Source organism: Mesoplodon mirus (genome assembly GCF_964341445.2).
Source record: "Mesoplodon mirus genome assembly, chromosome: 7".
Classification (NCBI taxonomy): domain Eukaryota; kingdom Metazoa; phylum Chordata; class Mammalia; order Artiodactyla; family Ziphiidae; genus Mesoplodon; species Mesoplodon mirus.
This window is the reverse complement of record NC_138983.1, coordinates 26771815-26797786: the sequence shown is the minus strand read 5'-3', so window position 1 is coordinate 26797786 and position 25972 is coordinate 26771815. Positions and strand designations below refer to the sequence as shown.

The following is a 25972-nucleotide window of genomic DNA, read 5'->3' as shown; positions in this document are numbered from 1 at the left end:
CCCGAAACTGCCCAATTCAATTCCCAATAATCTTTGTTAAAAAGGATCTATCTACTAAATAAATTATTCCAACAATTTTAGAATGACAATTTACAGAGAATTTATAGAGACAGAAGAAACAACTTACCCATTTTCATAGAAATCCCTTTTCCCTTAAGTAGCATTTAAAGCCCAATCTAACATAGGTATTGAATTTTAAATTCAGCTTTAAAATACATTCTCTGGGCAAATAACGTAAGAGATGAGGAGAGAAAAATTAATGATAGTGGGAGCACCCAAAAATCATAGTATTTCTATTCAGCATCTAAAAATGCCTCAGTTATCCCATCCTCACATGAAAATTGCTGCTGAATGAGATAGGCCTAGGTTAGCACTGAACTGTGTGTGTCTTTCCAATAATAACTTGGGGCCTCAGACTCTCCAAAATGCAGACTTATCAGACATTTCTCTTAGAAAAATGATATGTTTTATTCTTAATGATCTTATTATTTTATGAGAAGATATTATAGCTGGGAGAAGAGATTGCCCGGTTTTAGAAACCACCATCCAATAAATTGTTGCCCCAGTGCAGAACAATTGGCGACAGAAATTTCTTTTGTGGGTTGTAGTTCCCCGATGGAATCAAAGTTGGTTGGCATGAGATGATTTCCACAGTCAGTTGAACACCAAAGATGAGACTGGCTCTTGGCCACAAACCAGACTGCACAGTCAGTAAGACCTGCGTCCATCAACCCAAGGCTGCTCTGACTTCTGATTTTTTTAAAAATAGAAATGAAACTGCCACAGGGAGGAGGGAGAACAATGGTGTTTTGACAAATGAAACAAAGATAGAGCTTGGCTGACCATTCAGGTCAGAAAGAAAATGAAGGCACAGGAAGACTGATGTTGGTTGACCTCCTTGCCAAGAAGCAAACATTCTGTGGGAGGTTTCCACCAACTTGACAAACAGGCTCAACGGTGGCCTTCTGGATTTGGCAATTTTGTTGGCTATTTTCTGGCAAAAGAGCACATCTTTTTTTTTTTTTTTTTTTTTGCGGTACGCGGGCCTCTCACTGTTGTGGCCTCTCCCGTTGCGGAGCACAGGCTCCGGCCATGCAGGCTCAGCGGCCATGGCTCACGGGCCGAGCCGCTCCGTGGCATGTGGGATCTTCCTGGACCGGAGCACAAAACCCATGTCCCCTGCATCGGCAGGCGGACTCTCAAGCACTGCGCCACCAGGGAAGCCCGCAAAAGAGCACTTTTTCTAGGACTTCAGACAGAATGAGAGTAAGAAATCACGGTTAACACATATAGACGTAGTATCCTTGAGACCTAAGGAAGGAGGAACTGGCAAGAGCCTAGAATCACTGGAAAATGTTGTTGTCCTATTTCCTTAGGGATCTTCTAGAATGGTTCAGATGGAGTTCTGGCCTGTGGAAGGGGTGAGGCTAAGAAACCTCTAGTTGCCCTTGCTAGACTTGTAATCCTCAAAAAATGGAAATTAGGAAGCATTTATTCGTGACCTTGAAAACTTGTTTATAAAAGCATATTATAATGTATCAGTAAAATGATCTGAGAAGAGGGTTTATGAGAAAGTTCACGTGAGAAATGCAGCTATTAGCGCACATGCCATTCCCCACCTTGACCCCAGCAGGAATGTGTAAATGGTGACATATGGAATGTAAGCATCTGTTGAGATGTTTCATAAATCTGCCTGGCAACGGGCATCACAAGGCCCTGGGTGAGAACAGGCCCCAGGAAAGGAGAGATGGTGAATGTCGCATCGCATCTAATTTTAGCCTACTAATCAGCCCAGAATTTGACAATCAAAAATTTCCAGATGGGCTTCCCTGGTGGCGCAGTGGTTGAGAATCTGCCTGCCGATGCAGGGGACACGGGTTCGTGCCCCGGTCCGGGAAGATCCCACATGCCGTGGAGCGGCTGGACCCGTGAGCCATGGCCGCTGAGCCTGCGCGTCCGGGGCCTGTGCTCCACAACCGGAGAGGCCACAGCAGTGAGAGGCCCGCGTACCGCAAAAAAAAAAAAAAAAAAAAAAAAAAAAAAAAAAAAAAAATTTCCAGATAATTCTCTTTAATCATATTGATTATTTTCTGACAAGGTGACACTTTTTCATGGGACCCCCTTCAGGAATAGGTCAAATGTTCATCCATCCATCCATCCATCCATCCACCCAGGAAATACCTATCGAGGGCCTTCAGCATGTAAGACAGCGTACTAGGTACTGCAGGTACAGTGGAAGACAAGAGGGACACTGCCATGCCACTGCAGAACCTACTGCGTGTGGGAAAACAGATATTAAACAAATAATAACACAAATAATTTTATAATTACAACTTGGATAACTGCTATAAAGGAAAATAACAGCTTGTACTCGTAGTACACTCTTCCAAACTTTCTACGTGGATTATCTCCTTTAATCCTCATCATAATACTCTGCAATAGAAGCTATTGCTAGTCTCACTTTAGAGATGAAGAAACAGAGGCATGGAGGTCTGCATGTCCTGCCCAAGGTCACACAGCTAATGAGTGGTGGGCCTAAGATAGGGAGTCAAGCAGTTGAGTCCAGGCCTCAGGTTCCTGACACTACACCATTTTTTAGGACCTGGGTGGGGAAGGGGTGCTGATTTAGATTTGCAGGTTAAAGAAAATTTCTTTCAGTATATGATTTTAGGCCTAGCCCAAGGATAATTAGAGATTAATTGGGCACAAGAAGGTAACAAGAGTATTCCAGAATTAGGGAATGAGATGTCAAAAGGCCCTGAGGCAGAAGGAGTTGGTCTTGGAGGCTGGGGTGACTGGAGGGGTGGGGGGCCGGGGTGGTAAAAGGTAGGGCTGGAGACGTGGGCAAGGGTTAGAGCGCGTGGGACCTTGTAAATCCTGCTGAGAATCTTGAACCATATCCTGAGCAGAGGGAGAGCTCCTGAAAGACCTGGTATTGCTCCAGACCCAACTGCTACAGCTGGGAGAAGAGAGGCATTCTCCCCATGGAAGCGTGAGGCTGTTGCTAGGCTCGCAACTCACCCTTCCTTCCCACTGTCTTCTGTAGGAGTAAATGGATGCGGCACACTTCCGTTCTTATCAGACCGCTGTCCTCTGGTGCAGTTAAAAGACAGCAATGTCAAGAAACAACTCATGCTTTGGAGTTAATGTTTGTGTCCCGACAACAACATTAACAGCAACAATTCCTGTATCAAAATCCTAATCCCCAGCGTGATGGTATTAGGAGGTGGAGATGTTGGGAGGTAATTAGGTCATGAGGGCAGAGTTCTTACAGATGCGATTAGTGCCCTTATAAGAAGAGCCCAGAGGGACTTCCCTGGTGTCACAGTGGTTAGGCATCTGCCTGCCAATGCAGGGGACATGGGTTCAAGCCCTGGTCTGGGAATATCCCACATGCCAGAGAGCAAATAAGCCCACGTGCCACAACTACTAAGCCTGCACTCTAGAGCCCGCGAGCTATAGCTACCGAGCCCGTGAGCCACAGCTACTGAGCCTGCGGGCCTGGAGCCCGTGCTCCGCAACAAGAGAAGCCACTGCAATGAGAAGCCTGTGTACCTCAACGAAGAGTAGCCCCTGCTCGCCGCAACTAGAGAAAGCCCACACACAGCAACGAAGACCCAACGCAGCCAAAAATAAATAAATAGATAAATGAAAAGAAAAAAAAAAAGAGGCCAGAGAACTAGCTTACTGTCTTTTCACTATGTGAGAAGTCAGCGGTTTGCATCCTGGAAGAGGGCTCTCACCACAACCGGACCCTGCTGGCACCCTGATCTCAGACTTCCAGCCTCCAGAACTATGAGCGATACGTTTCTGTTGTTTATAAGCCACAGTCTATGGTAAATTGTTATAGCAGCCCAAACTGGTTAAGACAACGGGCAGATCTAAAAATTCATTCAGCACTGAGTTCTGCTTAATATTTTTTTCTTCTTTTTTCTCTTTTTCTGGCCACACTGCAACAGCTTGTGGGATCTTAACTCCCCGACCAGGGATTAAACCTGGGCCCTGGCAGTGGGAGCTCGGAGTTCTAACCACTGCACCACCAGGGAATTCCCAGGTCTGTTGAATATTAACCTCAGTTTACCACCATTAATTTTGGCATTGCCCAGATGTGGGACCCCATTAAGATTTCTTTAAAAAGATTTCCTCCAAATTTCCATGCTAAAAATAGCAGCATTTCCTTAAACTCCTAAGACAGATACTCTATTATTCTGTGTATTTTTAAATCAGTACTTTCATTTATTCATTCATCAAAGATTTGCAGACCTGTTGTGTGATAGAAGTGAAAGATACAAAAGTCTGGTTCCGGGGGAGCGCTCACACCACATGATGCCCCTCAATCCCTGTGGCAGGCAGAATAATTGCATCCCAAAGATGTCCACCACCTACGCCCTGGCACCTGTGCCCATTACCCTGCATGGCACAGGAGGCTTCGTAGGTGTGATTAAATTAAAGATCTTGATATGAGGAGATTATCTTGGATTGTCCAGGTGGGCCCAATGTAATCACAAGAGTCCTTTTAAAAGTGGAAGAGGGCCTCCCTGGTGGCGCAGTGGTTGAGAGTCCGCCTGCCGATGCAGGGGATACGGGTTCGTGCCCCGGTCTGGGAGGATCCCATATGCCGCGGAGCGGCTGGGCCCGTGGGCCATGGCCGCTGGGCCTGCGCATCCGGAGCCTGTGCTCCGCAACGGGAGAGGCCGCAACAGTGAGAGGCCCGCATACCGCAAAAAGGAAAAAAAAAAAAAAAAAAAAGTGGAAGAGGGAGACAGGAGGGTCAGAGACAAAGAAAAAGATATAAGGAGAGAAGCAGAGTGAGAGTGATGCAGTTCCTGGATTGGGGCCACAAACCAGGAAATGTAGGCAGCCTCTGGAAGCTGGAAAAGGCAAGGAATGGATTCTCCTAGAAAGAACCTCCAGAAAGGAATGCAGTCCAGCCAACACCTTGAGTCCAATGAGACCCATTTGGGATTTCTGATCTCCATAACTATTAGATAATAAATTTGTGTTGTTTAAGCCACTAAATTTGTGATAATTTGTTACACTAGGAAACCAATACACTCCCTACTCCAGCCACGACTTGGCTCAGGACAGACACCTCTAATCCCTCAGTTTCCTGCTGGGCCCAGATGCAGCCTCATGATCTTTCTCAACCCAGCAGTCCAGGCAGTTACTCCCAATCAGTCAGTGGAATGCAGCTCACTTGCCATCCCATGCGGTCTGTACAGAAATTTACACCTGATTGTGACCCCTCCGCCATTGCCACATATGTAAATATTAATTACTTGGATATTTCTTTCTTTCTTTTTTTTTTTTTGCGGTACGTGGCCCCTCACTGCTGTGGCCTCTCCCGTTGCGGAGCACAGGCTCTGGACGCACAGGCTCAGTGGCCATGGCTCACAGGCCCAGCTGCTCTGTGGCATGTGGGATCCTCCCGGACCGGGGCACGAACCTGTGTCCCCTGCATCGGCAGGCAGACTCTCAACCACTGCGCCACCAGGGAAGCCTACTTGGATATTTCTTGATAGTTCTTTTATATCTGGCTTCCTAAAGTAGTTCCACCACTTAATTGCTATGTGTCCTCGGGCAAATTACGTACATCTCTCTGCCTCAATTTCATCTCTAAAATAAGAGTCATAATAACGGGAGTTCCCTGGTGGTCCAGTGGTTAAGACTCTGCGCTCCCAGTGCAGGGAGCCCGGGTTCGATCCCTGGTCAGGGAACTAGATCCCGCATGCATGCTGCAACTAAGAGCACGCATGGCGCAACTAAAAGATCTCTCATGCCACAACAAAGATCCCACACGCAGCAATGAAGATCCCGATCCCACGTGCCGCAACTAAGACCCAGCGCAGCCAAATAAATAAATAAAAATTTTTAAGATAAATAAATAAAATGAGAGTAATGCTATTTATCCATAAGGTTGTGAAGATAAATGGCTCAGATATTCAAGCATTAAAAATAGTGCCTGCCACATTGGAAGTGCTCAACAAATTTTAACAATGGTGATGATGACTGCTATCATTATTCCCTACAGGGGTTAACATGAGGCTTAAAAGGCCTTTTCAGTCATCCTGTCTACAGTGTGGGACATATACACTGAAAAGGCAAGAGTGGGTGCAATTTCATAGGAGCTAATTGGGGGAAGACTGAATTAGGGTGAAGATGGTCAAAATGGAAAGAAATGTGTGGACTTGAGAGATATTGCAGAGGTAAAGATATTGTAGAGGCAAGGCCTGTTGGTGAATTGCATTTAGGGGGTGAGGCTGTGCCTAGGATGACAAAGTTAGAAGCCTTATCATGCCCTGCTAAAACAGCATGAAATAAATCCTTATTTTGCTTTTCTGCTCTCATAACTCTCCATCTTTTCCTACTGTGATATCTCTTTCCTTTCTTCACATAATAAAGAAACATCAGAAAAATAAAAACCAGCGCCAAAAGGAGTCACCAAGTTTAGGAGTATGAACTATTTGGCAATATATAGCAAAAACAGGAGAGTTCTGTCTGGATTTTGGCTTTTTGGTGCCCATATGTGGAGAAAGCATTATATTTGGGCAGAAAGAGGGGGTGTATGACAGGAAAGGAAGAAAAATTAAATAGAATTAAGATGTCTGAATTGATTTTTAAATACATGAGTTAGCATAAGCAAGTGAGTTTTTATTTTTAATGTCTGTAATGAAGTTGGGCTGGGGGTGTAGGCAACCGATGGAAAAGAGGAACCAGGCCCACGGTGGCTGTGAAGGGTATGTGATGGGGCTGGGGGCTGAGTGATGTGGAAGAGGGAGGCATCCTGGAGATGGAGTCAGGAGAGATGGTTTCCAGCCTCTCGCCACCAATGCTCATTTGAGCGTGGTGCCTACCGCACAAGGGTTCTATGGGATAGCGCTTGTGTTCATGGGCTCTGTAAAGTTGTAGGAAACTGTAGGGAAGAAGTCCTCAGGAGAAGCCCATCTTGCTGGCACGTGAGATGTGTCTAGCATCGCACTGGCCCCACCAGCTCAAGGGTGGCTAGAAGGAACCACCTTCCCCCCAAAAGACCTTCACGCCCTTCTGCCTTTGCCTTCCCAAAGGGACTCCCATTAAGGATGGAATGTTTCGGGCTTCCCTGGTGGCGCAGTGGTTGAGAGTCCGCCTGCCGATGCAGGGGACATGGGTTCGTGCCCCGATCTGGGAAGATACCACATGCCGCGGAGTGGTTGGGCCCGTGAGCCATGGCCGTTGAGCCTGCGCGTCCGGAGCCTGTGCTGCGCAACGGGAGAGGCCACAACAGTGAGAGGCCTGCGTACCGCAAAAAAAAAAAAAAAAGATGGAATGTTTCTGAGCTGGTGGGCCAGGAACTGCTGACCGGTGGAGTTTATTTCTGCATGAAACAAAACACGCCCACCCCTTTTTTTTCCTCCTGCCTGAGTCTAAGACTTGGCTGTGCTCAGCAGAAGGGAGGTGGGAAAGGCACACTTGAAACTGTAGCGAGCATTTGAGCAGACCGAATTCAATGTTGGATACAAATGTCAAGGAAAGGCTGCCTTGGCGCCTCTTTGTTTACTGAGGCGCGATGTGATGCTCCATTGAAAGGCCTGCTGATTTCACTTGCGTAGGTTTGATAATGATACAGTGCAGGGAGCGGCAGGAAGGATGACCTTCCTGAGGATGCTTGGAAAGGCACAGCCAGGCTGTTCCGTGCTCACTGGAACAGCGGGCAAGAACCCGGGAGCTTCTCAGCCCAGCCTGGCCACAAATAAGCTACGTGGACTCTTCCCGCAGCTTTGGCTTGATCTTCCTGGTCCATAAAATAAAGGGACTGGAATAGATGACCCCTAATATCTTTTCTTTCTGATGGTTTATGATTCTGGCATTTGGAGCATTTACAGATGCTGGCAAGGAATGCCAGCAAAGAGTGTAGGATAAAATTTGTCCTAACCATTTGGGAGGGTAATTTAGCATTAGCTTTCAGATTTTTTGATGTATACCCTTTGGCCCAGAAGAATCAATTCTTGGGATTTATCCTCTGGAAATACTAGCGTAAATATGAAAACATGGATGTTTATAACTGCAAAACACCAGAAACAACTTACGTGCCCATTAGTAGGGAAGTGGTTAAATAAATCTACTACACAACTGTTATAAAAAATGCAGATCCATACGTCCTGAGAAGGAAAAATATCCAAAATATAATTTTAACTGAAAAAACTTAGATTGAGTAAAATATGTAGCATGATTTTTCTGAAATGAAACCCAGATATGTGTAATATACATATATTGTTTAACTATACATTTGTATATATATGTGCATAGAGAAAAAGTCAAGAAGGTTCCACGCCAAACTTACATTAGCGGTTCCCTCTAGAGCTGCACGGTCCAGTATGGTAGTCACTAGCCACATGTGGCTACTGAGTACTTGAAATGTGGTGCAACTGAGGAATCAGATTTTTTAAATTTATTTAATTTTAATTACTTCATATTTAACTTAAAAACTGGTACTTCATTCAGTTATTGGAAAAATTTTAAGTACATTTGCAGCAACTTGGATATGAGTCTACTTTTTCAACTTTATGTTTTAGGAATCTCAATATAGATCAAGGTTTTTCAATGAAAATTTAGCATCCAAATTGAGAGATGTTGTAAGTGTAAAACAGATACCAGATTTAGAAGACTTGGTACAAAAAATAATGGAAAATATCTCAATAATAATTTTGTAACTCATGAATAATTTGATAATGTTGATTACATGTTGAAGTAACAGCATTTGGGGTACATTAGGTTAAATAAAACGTATAATTAAAATTAATTTCACCTGTTCCTTTTTACTTTTTTTAATGTGGCTACTAAAAAATTTTTAATTGTATATGTGGCTCACATTTAATTTCTATTGGACAGTGCTGCTTTGGGGAGTGGGATAGAGGAGAGGACTAGGCTTTAACTTTTTACTTGATATACTTTTGTATTGTTTGATTTTGTTACAGTAAGCCTCGGTAACTTTCATAATTTATAAAGAATAATAAAGAGTTAAAAAATTAAAAGTTAACTTCTAGGATAAAGTTTGGTATATAAAGAAAGTTATTGAGAAAATATTTCTAATTTGTTTCTTTGGAGTTGGCGTGTCAGGGTCTGAAATAAATATTTTGCCATGAGCTTATTAGAAAATGGAACTCTCACTGTGGTGTCTCTGTGATTTACCAGCATCTTCTAATTGCCTGACTCTTTTCTGGATGACTGCTATCCTCAGCAAGGATACCTTTGCCTGACACTCTGCCTGACAACCATCCCAGCTGTGATGGAAAAGGATTGTTTCTCTGAGAGTAGGAGTTAAGCCCAGGAGGGTTAGAAAAAAAAGAGAAATAACCCTTAAAATAATCTCCCTTCCTCTCTCCTGCTCCCTCCTCCCGTATCAAGATTTCCCAAGGCTTTGGGGATCTCGAGTTCTAGGCTGAACTTCCTACCTCACTAAATGACAAGGCCAGGATGTTAATGTTCCCCACACAGACACGTCTGCATTGTACATAAAGATGTCTGTGTTACACATAAACACGTTATGGCTGTAACAATATCACTTTCAAAGGAGCGCTAATCCGCTGAAGTCATCGAGTTAGAAAACATTTGCTTCTCCATGTCTTGTGTCTGAACTGTGTGTGAGAGAGAAAGTAGGAAGGAGGGAGGGAGGAAAGGATGGAGTAAAGAGAAAGAGAATGCACTTTGTAAAACCCTACTTTGTAAAGATAGTTTTTTAAAGTATCGCACCATTTATTATGCTGTCACTCGCTTACACTGTTTAGTCTCTGTTTAAAAAGTTGATATAATCTTTTCTGTACAAACTTACAGATACTCAGATAACCCCAATCAACATTTTGGGTATGAAGTTGTTGGGCTTGAATGGATGTCACAAGGTGACTTGGGTGGAGAAAAAAATCAGCTGTGGTTCTCATAAAGCTCAGGAAATTGATAACTCAATGCTTCCCTAAAACCCTCTACTACCCATAGCATAGCTCATGTCTCCCTAGATCATATTTGCCTAAATCATATTTGTCCTTGCTAGGCACCTGTAGCCCCAGCACCTAGCACAAGATCTGGCAATACTAAGCTCTTAATAAAAATCTGTTGATTGACAGAATGAAGAAGTGAATGGACCTACCATTCAAGGGTCAGCCATTATCTAAAACATTTATAAAATTAGAGCTCCAGCTCAAAAATGAACTTGTAAAATTTTCCATCTTATTAACACTGTATTTATTAAATGCCTATTATGAGCTAAAAGCTGACTAAACAAAGCCAGCTTTTAAACACACACACACACACACACACACACACACACACACACGGTCTGTGCCCTTGTGAAGTTTACAACCTGGGGAGAAGGGGGAGGCAGGGGTTAGGCATAAATACACAAAATAAAAAATTACAAATGGTAAAAGGTGCTCCCAAGGATACAATCAGGGATGGAGTTAGAGGATAAAGGAGGGACCTATACCGATTTAGCCAAGCCTATTTGTCTCTTCTCTGAGTAAGTGACATTTAAGCTAAAGCATGGGGGATGAGAAGGCATCAACTATTAAACTATTAAATAAGCAAATTTGGGAAAGGGAGGTATGGGAGAGAGGAGAGAGCCTTCCATATACCCAGGAGCAGTGCCTGCTGCTTAGGTGACTCACTGCCCAATGTGCTATGAAATTCAAACTTAACTTGATTCATTTGGGTTTTAGACCCCATGCTAATTTGCATGCCTGGCTGGGTGTCAGTGTCTGTAGGAACCCATGTGTTCAAAGTGTAAAGAGGGTGATTTCCCTATGTGAAGGGCAATGTAATTATGAGGGAATGTTCTGAGAGTGGGCTAGGGGGTGGCCAGAAGCAGGCTGGTGAATCTCATTCACTTCTCTTCAAAGTTGTCTGGTGCCCCCTCACATTAGCTTCCGTACTTCAGATCTGTTCTATTCAATTTCTCCTTTAAATATATTTTTTTGTTGTCAGTAGTTACATGTGGAGGGGGTTCTGAGGATTCACAAAGGAGAGGATTCTTACTTTTTATCTTACACTCCTTATCCCTTTTTTTTTTTTTTTTTTTTTTTTTTGCGGTATGCGGGCCTCTCACTGTTGTGGCCTCTCCCGTTGCAGAGCACAGGCTCCGGACGCGCAGGCTCAGCGGCCATGGCTCACGGGCCCAGCCGCTCCGCGGCATATGGGATCCTCCCAGACCGGGGCACGAACCCGTATCCCCTGCATCGGCAGGCGGACTCTCAACCACTGCGCCACCAGGGAGGCCCTCCTTATCCCTTTTGAATATTTTTAACTCTGAGTTTTTATAATTTATAAAACTTAAATAAAATTGTAAACTACATACACAGTTCTGTTTAACATGACACTTTGTGACCATTGCTAGGAATTAGGGTTTTTTTTTTTTTTTCTGATTACTAAGGCAATAAAAGCTCAATATCTGGAAAACTCAGGAAAAAATAAAAGATAATTTGTCATAACTGAATGACCCAGAGATTACCACTAACTTTCTCTTGGTATACAAAAGTCCCCCTTATTCAAGGTTTCACTTTCCATGGTTTCAGTTACCCATGGTCAACCACAGACCAAAAATACTAATGGAAAATTCCAGAAATATACAATTCATAAGTTTTAAATTCTGAGTAGCCTAATGAAATTGTGCGCGGAGCTCCGATGTGCCCTGGAGGTGAATCATCTCTTTGTCCTCGAATTCTGCCCCTTAGTCACTAGCTGTCTTGGTCATCATTTCAACTGTCAGGTATCACAGAGTGCCTATGTTCCAGAACCCTTATTTTACTTAATAATGCCTCCAAAGCTCATTAGAGTAGAGATGCTGACGATCCGGATATGCCAGAGCATAGCCATAAAGTGCTTCCTTTAAGTCAAAAAAGGTGAAACTTCTCGACTTAATTTGTAAAGAAAAAGAATCATGTGCTGAGGTTGCTAAGATCTACAGTAAGAACAAATTTTCTATCCAGGAAACTGTGAAGAAGGAAAAAGAAATTTGTGCCAGTTTTGCTGTTGCACCTCAAACTGAAAAACTTACGGCCACAGTGAGTGATAAGTGCTGAGTTAAGACAGAAAAAGCATTAAAATTGTACAGTGAGATATTTTGAGAGAGAGACCATATTCACATAACTTTTATTACAGTATATTGTTATAATTATTCTATTTTGTTGTTCGTTATTGTCGTTAATATCTTATTGTGCCAAATTAAACTTTACCACAGGTATGTATGTACAGGAAAAAACATAGTATACATAGGGTCCAATACTATCCATGGTTTCAGGCATCCAATTGGGAGTCTTGGAACATATCCCCATGGATAGAGAGGGACTACTGTATTTCTTTCCCAATGACTTTTTAAAATAGGATCAAATTCTACTTGTTAATTTATAACCAACTTTTTTTTTTCTTTTCTTTCTCCCCCCCCCTTTTTTTTCCTCTTTTTTCGTGTCAGACGGGTAACATGACGGTGTCATAACAAGGTTTGAGGGAGGTACATGTCACACAACCTCATGAACACCCAGTCATCACTCTCAGTAACTACAAAAGGATCTATAACTGGCTTTTTAAACTGGATATAGGTAGGCACCTTTCTATGGCAATAAATGTCGAACTTCTGAATGGATGTATCATAATTTAACCAATTCTCTTTTGATGAGCTTTTAGGTTGCAATTTTCACCACATAATTATCTTTTAATCTAAGCTTTTTATGAAATTTTTTGTGTCTGTCACCATCCTGGGGTTTTACCTGATTCCTCAAAATTCAACAAAAGCAGTGATACTTACTTGGTAATTAAGAAAAAAGATTTCGGGCTTCCCTGGTGGCGCAGTGGTTGAGAGTCCGCCTGCCGATGCAGGGGACACGGGTTCGTGCCCCGGTCCGGGAAGATCCCACATGCCGCGGAGCGGCTCGGCCCGTGAGCCATGGCCGCTGAGCCTGCGCGTCCGGAGCCTGTGCTCCACAACGGGAGAGGCCACAACAGTGAGAGGCCCGCGTAACGCAAAAAAAAAAAAAAAAAAAGAAGATTTCCTTTGCAAGTATATAGTCAGGTACTTCACGCAACGTTCCACTGGTTGAAAACTTGATCTATGAAAATCTAGACTGACCAAATCAACTTCAGGATTGTTTCTTAACTTCACTAAACACTTTAAATAGCAAGTTTCACCTCTTTCACTCAAAATACCCTTTCAAAGAGTATCAGCTTCAATCAACTATACTTCAATTATAAATAAATACATAAATAAATAAAAATTTAAAAGTATCAGCTTCTCATGAGGTTGGCAGTGAAGGGTAGGGAGGGGTGCCTCTGAAATAGCTAATGCTGTATTTTAAGACTAGCTCACGCCTTCTGTGTAGTGGGGGGGACACGGGTGGAGGTGGGGTACTAATGGAGGCCGCTGCTCTGATCACAGCTGTTACCAACTGACCTGACAAGTCAGGCAGGTGAGGGGGGTGGTACAAGAGGCAGAATTCCAGGTGCCCAGGAATCAGAAATGGGTAGGCTGAAAGGATTTAGCCGTGGAAGCCTCCACATGGCAGGACTTGAAAAAGGGATCCTCAACTGATTACTCTCCAACAAAACAGAAGAGCAGCCAGGGCTGGACCGTCTTCATGCCAGATCAGCCTGTCCATCTCCAAGCCAGCAAATACACAAAGATCCATTCCAGCCTTGAACCTGATGTTCCTCTTAGTTACAATCCTGTGATTTCCAAAAAGACTATTTTCTGTTTCTATTCAGCTTATAGCAACCTGCTCTCTTAAATAGCTTCTTTATCTGGTGGGGCAATTACAGCCTGTGACTAACAGCTGCAGTTCATAAACATGAGTTTCACTGTTTGGGTCAGTAGTTCTTAGTCTTTTCTGAATGGCAACTCCCCCAGCTGATCTTGGCGTGAAGAGAGGCACCTTCCATCAGCACTCTGGTTGGTACTTGATAGTGCAGTTTACTGTTGGAGGGTTCTGTTTTCCCATTATAAAAGAGGTGACATTTTTATTAAAGTTACAAATGCTTGCATCTAATACCAAATGTATTTCTGGATTTCGGTTTTACTAGTGATTTTAACTTTCCTCATTGAGTTTTCCCTTATATTCCAAATGGTCTACAATAGGCATGTCTTTCTTTTATATTTAGGAAAAAATGCCCTTTCAAAAAGTAATTCATAACTATAAAAATTTTAGGAGAAAATCTGTAGGATCTAGGGCTTGACGAAGGGTTCTAAGACATGACACCAAAAGCACAATTCATAAAAGAAAAAAAATCTATAAATCAGCTTCATCAAAGAGGATGAAAAGACAAGCTATAAACTGGGAAAAAATATTATTTGCAATGACTGCACATTGGCATCTCAGAGGATGGAAGCCCATTTATTGAGCCCTTAGGATGTGCCAGGCCCTGGACCAAATGTTTATCAATCCATTTCAATCTCACAGCAGTTCTATCAGGCAGGAGCTGTTACTATTCCCGTGTTAAAATGCAGAGGCAGAGGCAGAGGCTGGAAGAGTTTTAGGGTCCAATCCAAGATCCTATCACCATTGAGAGGCATGGCCAGGATTCAATCCAGACCTGTTCATTACCCAAGTTCGCTATGACCCTGGACTCTGGAGCCAGACTTCCTGGGTTCAAATCCTGCGTCCCTACTTGGTAGCTATTTGACTTTGCCTCCATTTCCCCAACTGTAAAATGGGATTAATAATAATACCTACCTCATAAGGTTGTCATAAAAATTAAAAACATGAATCTGTCTACGGCCTAAGAGCTATGTGCCTGGCACGTAGCAAGGGCCATGTGAGTGATCACTATTGTTATGGTGTTGTTAGTATTCTACTAACTCTTAAAAATAGGATGGAGAGACAGGAGAAAAGGAAATGACCCAAAGAGACACCATTTCATGTTGCCTCAAGGGATTTATCCTAGCCAAGTAACACAAGATGTACCGCCTCCAGGCCGCTGCTCCCAGCCTCAGGCCTTTCAGCAAAGTGAAACCAGCCGTTTCCAAAGCCAAATTCTTCAGGGTAGCAGTTAAGTCTTTGTCTTATCAGGAAAGGGGTGGGGGTGGGGGAGGACAACTCTTCCCTTTAAGAGCAGCAGTGGATTTCCTTTGAAGAAACTTGCCTTTTACAAGTATTTATTTAGGAGTATCCAGTGATCAGTGATCTTATTTTGTGTATCTCTGCTGCCACAACATACCATGGACTGTCAGCATCCTCTTAACTACAAGAAATACAGTCCTTAGTGCCTTTAAATCTAATCAGATTAGAGAAACGATTCAGAAAACTCATCTTTAAGATTCTCGTCCTCTAGAGCAAATCTAGGTACCTAAAGTTACCAAAAGATGACAAGAGGCATCACCTGCCTGACAGTGACTGGTTTCAAAACTGAAGAGCACCTGGAGTTGAGGCTTTCTTAACTCCTCCAAATTGGTCATGATTATCGTGCAAATGATGGCTTCAGTCAGGGCCAGGGTTCAGTTTTCAACCCCAGTCAACAGCCCTATGAAAGACTTCTCTTTGAGAGGCCCTGAGCTTGCCTTTTGAGATGGGTGGGCCTCACAGAGCTCAGGGGGCTACAAATAGAGAACCCTCTGGGCAGAGCAGTAAGAATGTTACTGCTGGCGTAGGACCCTGTGCCAGGTTTATAGCTCGGAGTCCCTTATGCAAACTCCAGGTTATTATCGCCTTCAGGAAGGACACGGTTTACAGCTGATCTAGTTTAGGAAGGAGACCTCTCACCAGAATCCCTGAGTACAAGGAACACCTGATTTGGGGGGAAACAATCCACCCCAGGACTGGTGTCCCAGAAGAGTCCCCTTAGAATCCCCAGGATTTTGTTTTCATCTCTATAAAGAATCGTTAAGTCTTTAGAATTTCTAAACTTATCTTAATATGATTTTATCAGCATCCTTTATCCTATACACTAATAGAAGGCACGATCCTCCATGCCACAGTCACCTTGTTGGACTCTTCATTTCATGATGAAGAAACTGAAGCCCAGAGTCACACAGCATGGTAATAATAAAGGCCTAGAACCCAACACTGCTGACCTCACTCCAGTTCTCCACCCTCTGAGCTACCCTGCCAAAATGACAATTTAAAGAATGACTTCCTAAACAGATTATTCCTTCTCTCTTTCACAATACCATTGGGTCGCCTCCCTGCAGATAATTCTCTCCATAAGCCAATTCAAACACTCTGAAGCATGTCTCATCATGAACTAGATCTTCTGCTGGGATGGGGAAAGAGGATTCAGCGGGGTTTTTTGGGGGGCACGGAGGGCACTGAACTCACTAAAAGACTCAGCAGAACAATCCTGATGACTCAGAATGACTAGAGAATAGTCTTTCTGATTATCTAGTGGTTTTGCTCATATTTATGGAATGAATGAATATGTGGAACATTGATATATAATTCCAGCAATTCTACTGAATTTAATTCAATCTTTCTTTCCCTAGTATGTCAAGATCATAATGAATATGGATTACCACTCTGGAGAATTCAACTGATGAAGAACAGGGGTTGGCAATCTTCCCTTTGGTGTATTTTTGGTAAATTGCTGACCCTGATGTAGAAGGTAAGGTTGACCAAGCTGGTTCCTCTCTCTCTCTCTCCTTTAAAAGTAAATCCTTCATATCGGTTTCTTTATCTTTCACTTATCCCTTTCTCATAAAAATATCTTGAGGAATGTACACACACACCCAAGTCAAGTTATCTGATCTCTGGTTGACTGGAACATAGTTACCCAATCAGTAGGACCATCACACAGAGGATATGTCTTAAACTTTTCCCTTGAATTCTCAGTTAACAAGACTGAAGACCTGCCATGGGGCACTTGATTCTTTTTACTTCATTTAGGAACAAGAATGCTGAAGCCAAGAGGCAGAAACCAGCCAACTGACACAACGCAACTAGACACAGAACATCTTAGTGGTGGGTTCAAGAAAAATGAGGTCAATTAAAAATTTTTTTAATTCAATGTCCAATTACAATTTAATACATTTTTTGAGCAGGCAACAAATTAAAACACAAAGAACAGTAAGCAGAGAAACATGTCAGGTAAATTACAAAACAGAGGCTTTTTAGTGAAACTGTTTTTTAACTTACTGCTTTTCAACTCAAGATAATATTTTTAAATTTTCAAGTTATTTATAAAGTCACAAATCAAGATTTATCTACATTCAGGAAGGTTCTGCTGGCTCATGTCCAAAAGGCTTGGTCCTCTGGGGAGAAGTATTCCTTGCTCTTTCTTCAAGTACTTATTAACACCTTTTACTTGTCAGGAATTATGCCAGGTATGGAGGCTACGAAGGACTAAGACACAGCCCCCATCCTGCGGGGACTGACATGGAGACTAAATGCTCAAACGTTTTCTCACCCTCGCCATCATTTTCCTTCTTACGGTGCCACCAATCTGAATTTTATAATAATCATACAGTTTCTCTATAGGGTTCTGTACACTCGATAATGATCCTCTCAACCTCTCAAAAATCCTGCTGTGCTTTCTTTTTCCTTTCTTTTTTTATATATATATTTTAAATTTTTATTTATTTTTTATTTTTGGCTGCATTGGGTCTTCGTTGCTGCGTGCGGGCTTTCTCTAGTTGCAGCAAGTGGGGTCTACTCTGTTGTGGTGCGCGGTCTTCTTATTGCGGTGGCTTCTCTCCTTGTGGAGCACAGGCTCTAGGCACGCAGGCTTCAGTAGTTGTGGCATGTGGGCTCAGTAGTTGTGGCACGTGGGCTCAGTAGTTGTGGCGCACCGGCTTAGTTGTTCCACGGCATGTGGGATCTTCCCGGACCAGGGCTCGAACCTGTGTCCCCTGCATCAGCAGGTGGATTCTTTTTTTTTTTTTTTTTTTTTTTGCGGTACGCGGGCCTCTCACTGTTGTGGCCTCTCCCGTTGCAGAGCACAGGCTCCGGACGCGCAGGCCCAGCGGCCACGGCTCACGGGCCCAGCCGCTCCGCGGCACGTGGGATCCTCCCGGACCGGGGCACGAACCCGTGTCCCCTGCATCGGCAGGCGGACTCTCAACCACTGCGCCACCAGGGAAGCCCAGCAGGTGGATTCTTAACCACTGCTCCACCAGGGAAGCCCTCTTTTTCCTTTCTTTAACTTGTTTTTTTTCCTGGGTTCTTTCTTCGGTGTCACCTGTCGCTCTGACACAATGAAGAGCTAAACGGAGAAGGGTCTGATTCCCCACACTGGGCTCACGGGTAAGGGTTTTGTTTCGTACTGTCTTTCCCAAATTTGCTCTAGCCCATTTATCCCTAGATTGTTTCCTTTCATATTAATAAACCATCATTATTATTTGCTGAAGCATTATTTGTTCATGTTAAGGGGAAAAACACAGCAGTTACCTGTATCTCCACCCATAGAAATGGGGCTAAATAAACTATAGTATATCCATACAAAGGAACCCTCTCCATGCTTTAAAAAAAAATGAGAGGTCTCTAAAAAAGTTGAACTCCTAAAAGCAGAGATTAAAACGGTGGTTGGAGGAAATGGGGAGATCCAGGGGTACAAAGGTTCAGTTATGCATGATGCATAAGTTCTGGAGAGCGAATGGACAGCGCAGTGACTCTGGTTACTAATACTGTATTGTATTCTTGAAATTTACTGAGAGAATAGAGCTTTTTACCACATGCGAAAATGTAACTATTTAAGGTAATGGATATGTTAATTAGCTTGATTTCAGTAACCATGTCACAATGTGTGTGTGTATGTATATATATATATATATATATATATATATATATATATATATACACCAAGTCATCATGTGGAGCACCTCAAATATATACAATTCTTATTCATCAAGAATATCTCAATAAAGCTGGGGGCAGGGAAGGAGAGGTCTGTATGAGCAAGTATCTATGATACATTGTAAAGTTAAACAAATAGGCAAGTTGCAAAACTCTATGTGTTATGAGACCCCATTTAAAAACACATATGTGAATCCGTATGACATGCATCTGAAATACACACACACATAGTATTTAAATGGAAAGCATTTTAGGGGACGCAGAGTACATGTCTGGGAGCCAGGGGAGTTTAGTGAGTGGGTTTGGGGAGGAGCAAATGAAAGAGGGAATGTCACTTTCTCATTCTACACCTCTCTATTATTTTGACAATGAATAGATATACTTTTGTAATAACTAAATAAATAACTAGAAAGGAGAAATGTATTATTTTCCTAGACATTTTAAAACTATATATTCTAGAATCGCATAGCTGTTGAGTTTTCATTCCTTTTGATGGTACACTTATCTCCCCCTTTATAGCTTCGGGGAATTAAGGCCCCAGATGGACCAGTGTGTGCCCTTGCTTCCCTATCTGCCCCTTCTGCAGGTTCTCCAGCCCCGGGGATAATGAGCTATTCACAACTACTTGCAGCCTCCAGGCCACCTGCCAGCTTTGTAACCATTCTGCACTTGTCTTTTGCAGCCAATGTCATTTTTTTTTTTTTTTTTTTTTTTTTTTTTTTTTTTTTTTTTGCGGTATGCGGGCCTCTCACTGTTGTGGCCTCCCCCGTTGCGGAGCACAGGCTCCGGATGCGCAGGCCCAGCGGCCATGGCTCACGGGCCCAGCCGCTCCGCGGCATATGGGATCCTCCCAGACCGGGGCACGAACCCGTATCCCCTGCATCGGCAGGCGGACTCTCAACCACTGCGCCACCAGGGAGGCCCCAGCCAATGTCATTTTAAAGCTTCAGAGTGCATCTCCTGCAGACCTCTGGAGCATTCCGGGGGTAGACAGGGTGTTAGCAATATTCCTTTGGGCTCAGCAGGGTGAACAATCTGCCCTCCGTATCCACGGATGGGAAACCTCTGGATACCTCCCACTGACTCTCTTCACTGTCATACGCCATTTTATATCAGGGACTTGAGCATCTGCAGATTTTGGTATCTGCGGGGGCTCCTGGAACCAATTCCCCGCAGATACCGAGGGACAACGGTATTTCATTCAGGTTTATCATACACTGTTCCTGGAAATCTTGGTCACTGGAAAATCTATCCACCAGTCCCTGAAAGCAAGCCAGAGAGGTATTATTCTCATCTCACAGACAGGGAAACTGAGGCATCAAAGATTGACTGGGGCTGCCTAGACCACATGGCAGGTTAAAGGTGATGAGGTGTTGTGGAAAAGGTATTGGGATTAAAACCTAGCGTCCCAAGTTCAAGTTCTTGCCACATTATATTTTCTTTAAGCAAAAGTTGAACTCCCTGAGCCCCAGTTTCCTTATCAGTAAAATAAGAATGATAATACTTGCCTCCCAGAGTAGTGCTATTACATGAGAGTATATACAATTGCATTTTGTAAAGTACATATTATATATATATATATATATATATATATATATATATGATAGGAGGACAACAACCAGGAAATTATGTATGAATAGTTATATCTTTGTGGCTGTATAAACAACTAGATTTTTGTTTGTTTAGTTTTCTTTTGCCCAAAGTAGAAATTTCAAAATTTCTTTGAAGCATCTTAGAAGCCATTCCTTTACCTTGAATAGTCTTGTTCTTTAAATTCAAGTGTCTTTTTATACCCGAAACATTTCTCCAGATGGGTTTTAAAAGGGGCACAAAAGTATCAGTTCCACGAAGAAGACAACAGCACTCTACCAGAATGCCATGCCAAATTGCATAGCACTCTGAAAGCAGATTAAAGTTGTTTCAAATGCTTCAAAGAGAAGGAAAACTCTAATCCCCCAAGGCTTCCTTTAAATCCATATTCCTTAATTTCAGAAAATTTCCCAAATCTTTTAAAAGGCCCAAATATCATTTTACAGTTTGGAAATAGTAATGGAGAACATTTCCCAATTATTTAGAATGTTCTTGTTTCCTTTAAAAAGGGCTCAGTAAAGCTGGGTCTCTCTCATTAAGGAACTGGCCCAAGTGGAAGACAGCCTGCCTGGCTTGAGGGGAGTGGGTGCAGCCATCCCCAGGGCCCTGAGCCTGGAGTCTCTGGCTTATGGTTACCTGGAGAATTCCTTAAAGAAGCAGAGTCGGGCATTTTCCCTGTTATTTCTGGGCAAGATTTGCATGTCTGTCATTGTGGGAAGAACGCCCAGTCTCCTCACTATGTAACACTGAAGGGAAGAAAGTTTCCAAATGAGAAGAAAAACAAGCCCCGCTGCAATAGAGGCAAGCAGGACCATTTTCACTGCTTTGGAAAAACTGCTCTTCTTAAGTCATCTTCACCCGCCCAGAGAGGCAAACTGTTTTCCTGAAACACTTTTCCTGATTCTTCCCTTGCTGACCTATGAAAACAGTTATAAGAGCCCCAGTTACAACAATGAGTATTTATTGAGATTAACATGTACCAAGCACTGTCCTAAAGGTCCCACATGCTGTATTTCATTAAATCTGCTCAGTAGCCCTGAAGCAGATACTATAATTAGCCCCATTATACAGATGAGAAAGTTGAGATATAAAGAGATAACTAAGCAGTCAAATGACACACAGCTACATAAGTGGTTGAGCAGGGACATAAAACCAGATCTTTCTGACTCCGAAGTCCAGGTTAAACCAGAGTAACGCACTGCCTAAATACAGTCCCAAGGCAGTGCAGGGACGGGTCCATGTTGTACACGTCTGTTCTACCTCAACTCTGAAGTTATTTTAATTACCAATAGCTGGCCTGTGTCCCAGCTAACTGTGCTAAGTGGTTTACATGCCTGGTCTCATTTAATGCTTCCCAGAGATTTAACTGGTATAAACTACCCTGATACTTTCTGCCTCTTCTGTCAGACTCTCTTCTCTTCTCCTTTTCTCCTGTTTCTTTCTCTCTCCCTCTTCAGCTCTGAGCCATTGAGTGCTCGGGTTGCATTTTCACCTTGCCTTCAGCCTGGCTTAAAATGTAGACTATGTAGTGAGGAGAGAGATAGGTGCATCTTTTCAGGTGCCTTCCGCTTTAGTTTGAGGGCAAGTTACAAGTGCCCGTCTGCTCTACAACTTCAGGACACCTCCCTGTGGATAGTGCCAGAACGGTGACCTCAGGCCACAGCTTGAACACCGATTACAAGTAATCCAGCTCCAGAGGTGATAGAGTGACCTCTCTTTAAAAAGGAGATAAAAATAGCTAAGAAACAACGCTTAGCTTAGTGCTCTGAAAGGTTGGCATCCTTCCAGGATAGACTTATGTACTTTTTGTACTTGGAGGAAAAAAAGAGATGGGATTTGATCCAAGAATGGTCCTCCAAACGAGAGAAATATGGAGCAAGCAGCTGGAGCGGAGTGGCCAAGTGGTACCACCAGCTGCAGGCCCATTAATTAACATTCCCTGGTATGTAGCAGCTCCAGTGACCTTGATTCTTGTTGAATTCACAGAGATAACTTTTACAGAGCCTCTACTTTTCTCACTGCAGTATATTTATCCAAGGAGTACCTTGCATATTTCCCCCCATCTCTCTGAGCAGTAAATTTATTCTAATTACAAAGAGATATAGTAAAAGCCTGATTGAACGCTTGGCAGTTTATAGAGATTTATTTCTGGGGCTTAAGGGGGGTTTTTAGAGTGTGTGACTAGAGTGGGGTTGAGGGGAGCTGAGGAGAGGAGCCCAAGAGAAAATGTAGATTTAATGGACCTATAAAATGACCCTGCGGTAGATAAATGCTTGTTCCAGAGAAGCTTAAACAGCCTGACCCAAACCGGGGTCTGTGACGGCCAGGCCGACACAAGGTGTCTGAAGCGTTGCATATTTCTCTTTGGGTTTTCAGGTTTCCATATGAAATTTGTTTTTCCCCAGGCAGAGGTGAGAGAGCAGGGAAATCTGTTTTCCAGAGGGAAGAAAGCATACTTAACTACAAATTTCTAAGTACTCAAAGCTATGAAAAGAGGAAAAAGTAAACCTCCAGCACCTGCCCTTAAAATCACTTTGCCTTTTCTCTAACTCTCTTGAAGCTCAATTCTGAATTTTAAGCCTAGCATCCTGGAAGGCAGATCATGAGAGCCTGCCCTTTGTACCAGGATTTCTGCATAAGAACCAGCAGCCTTCCAAAGCCCAGTTATCCCAGGCACTTCCAGCTCATAATGAGACAGAGGGACACTATCGTCTAACAGAGCCTTCTGCTTAGAATAGGCTTTGCACGCACACACTGCTGAACTTTTCCACGAAATCCTTCTAGGCTTTTGATCCCATGAGTGACATTCATCTTTTTTGCAGCTGCTTTGCAAGTTTTGCTGAGGATGAATTTTAGGGCTTTCAACTGTTAAATTTGTTATACTGTAAATCTAACCACTACTAAAATGGAGACATTTGTTCTGGGGTAAAAAGCAAAACAGAAAAGGGTCTAAAGTAGACACTAGTCTACTGGGGAGGTAGTTTGGAGAGTGAAAGCACTGGCCTCTTTGGCCAGAGGCTAAATGGGGATTGGGCCAGTGTTTCTTGGGGTTCCCTGTGTCAGCTTGAATAATGCAATAGCATCAATTATTTTACCAGCAAAGTGAGTTTATTCATTCATGCCAGAGGAATTGCAACCCGGGATACCGAATTATGGAGGACCACAGGCAAACCCAGGGAACAAGGAAGGGAAACTAGCTTTTATAGGGAAAAGGCGAGACTTGGGAGGACCTGTAATAACCAAGGAGCCATTGGAGGAAGCTGGGAGTCCAAAGTATGGAGGCTTCTCATTGGTTGGACTGCTACAGTCTCGGATTGGCTGGGCTGTCCTTCGGGGAGAGAAGTTTTCTTCTTCCTGTTGGTTTGCGAAGTAGGCGACACATTCCTGTGGGAGATGCAGCAGAGGTGTAGGGGTCGTCCCTTCCGGTTTGGAGTAATTGAAGATGCATGGAGGGCGCAAGAGCTCCCCCTACAGGCCTGTGCTGACTCTAACTTTAGCTGCGGCTTCTTTTGATTCCGCACCCGCCCGTTTTCTCTTTTTAGGAACTGGCATAAGCAGACCTTAGGAAAAAAATTTAAACTTTTTGATTGTTTAACACTCATACAGAGAAAACATTTTACCATGTTGTTTTAAAGTTAACACCCAAGTCAAGAAGTATAATATTGTGAATTCTCCCCCCATCTCACACGCTCCTAGAACCACTATCAGAGCTTTTATGGGAATCACTTCTTTGCTTTTTAAAATAATTATTTAGCCCCTAAATGTGCATCTACATAGAATATAGCTTAATTTTGTGTGTTGGAACTTTATAAATGGAATTAATGCCTTGTTCTTTTGTGTCTGGCTTCTTCTTCTCAACCTCCTGTTCGTAAGAGTCATCCAGGTTGTATGTAGCTGTAGTTTATATTTATTACAGCACATTTTTTAATCTACCCACGTACTGTTGGTGAACATTCTGGTTATTTCTAGTTTGGGGATGTTGATAATGAAGCTGCTGGGAGCATTCTTGTGCATATACACAGGGGGCATGAGAATTTGCTCAGCTTGCCTGGTTGATATCAAACAATTCAATTTGAACACATCTTGAATCACGGCTAGTCCTAGTTTTAAAGGCAAAATGGGCAAGATTTGTCACTTGTTCATTCAATAAACACAAACCAAACTTCTATTGTAGGAATAGAAAATATAAGACACAGGCTGCCTATCCTCTCTTCTGTGCTCAGAGCAGACATTACTAGTTCATAAGAGTGTGCTTTCCTGTTACGTCTGGATGTGGCTTCAGGATCGTTTGCAACGTGGTCCTCAAGGCAGCCACTGCTAAAGATTAGAGATGAGGGGTGTGATGGTTAATTTTCTGTGTCAACTTGGTTAGGCCACAGTACCCAGATATTTGGTCAACATTATTCTAGCTGTTTCTGTGAAGGTATTATTTTAATTGAGATTAACACTTAAATACTTGAGTAAAGCAGATAACCCTTTATAATGTGAGTGGGTTTCTGCCACGGAGTTGAAGTCCTCAGTAGAAAAAAGACTGACCTTTCCCAAGGAAGGGGGAATTCTGCCACCAGACTGCCTTTGGACTCAAACTGCACCTCTTCCCTGGGTCTCTAGCCTATGGCCTACCGCCCCTGCAGATTTTAGACTGGCCAGCCTCCACAATCATGTGAGCCAATTCCTTGCAATTTCTCTCTGTGTATATATAGACATCTTTTTGGTTCTCTCTGGAGAACACTGACTAATACCGGTGGCATACTATTTGCATAGGGTTGCCTGGTGGCGCAGGAACAGAAAGCCTCTCGAGCTAATTTAAATAAAGGAGATTTACTGTTGATAGAGTGGAACTTCTTAGCATCAAATACCAGGAAGTACTTTTTAATATTCAGGATTACCCCCTCAAAACCAACTCCTTATAACACTACTTATGTCTGAGATATTTTCCAAAATAAAATTGCAGTGGGTGTCCCAGTTTTTGAGTGTCATCAGTTGCTGTCAGCCAATAAGATCTAGAGCAAAGAAGCCATTCTGAGTGTTCTTTTTTTTGTTTTGTTTTGTTTTTTTGTGGTACACGGGCCTCTCACTGTTGTGGCTTCTCCTGTTGCGGAGTACAGGCTCCGGACGCACAGGCTCAGCGGCCATAGCTCACGGGCCCAGCCGCTCCGCGGCATGTGGGATCTTCCCAGACCGGGGCACAAACCCGTGTCCCCTGCATCGGCAGGCGGACTCTCAACCACTGCACCACCAGGGAAGCCCCTGAGTGTTCTTAACACACGGTACCGCGGCTGCTTCCAGTTGGTGAGCTGAATTGAAAGCATCCTGATGTGTATGTTATTTATTCTGCTCTGGGCTCCCTTTCTGCCATTGCTTTTGTGTTCTGGCAAACAGTATGACTCAGACTGGCTGACCAAAGGAGCATAGGTGATAATATTGGACCTACTGTAAAGAAAAGGAAGAGTATCGTGCTAGATGTTAGAACACAGGTTTTCCAGAGGTTATAGATTCTCCAAGTTGGGAAGTCCACTTATCAATAATACTTATATTACAAAGTGCTAAGTTCTGTAACAGCGAGGTGTACAAGTGTAATGGAAGTAAAATAACCATAGGTCGGGGCATCGAAGTGTGGGTAGAAGCTCACCAGAAGAAAGGGT

The 25972-nt window shown here is 43.1% G+C and overlaps 1 long non-coding RNA gene across 1 annotated transcript in view; it reads left to right on the top strand.

The window, feature by feature from the left end:
* The window catches only part of LOC309807548, a 44366-nt gene that overhangs the window by 16218 nt on the left and 2176 nt on the right, over window positions 1–25972 (top strand). Inside the window, exon 2 of the long non-coding RNA XR_014294597.1 lies at window positions 16433–16551. This is a non-coding gene — a long non-coding RNA (uncharacterized lncRNA). The remainder of the gene's footprint in view (window positions 1–16432; window positions 16552–25972) is intronic.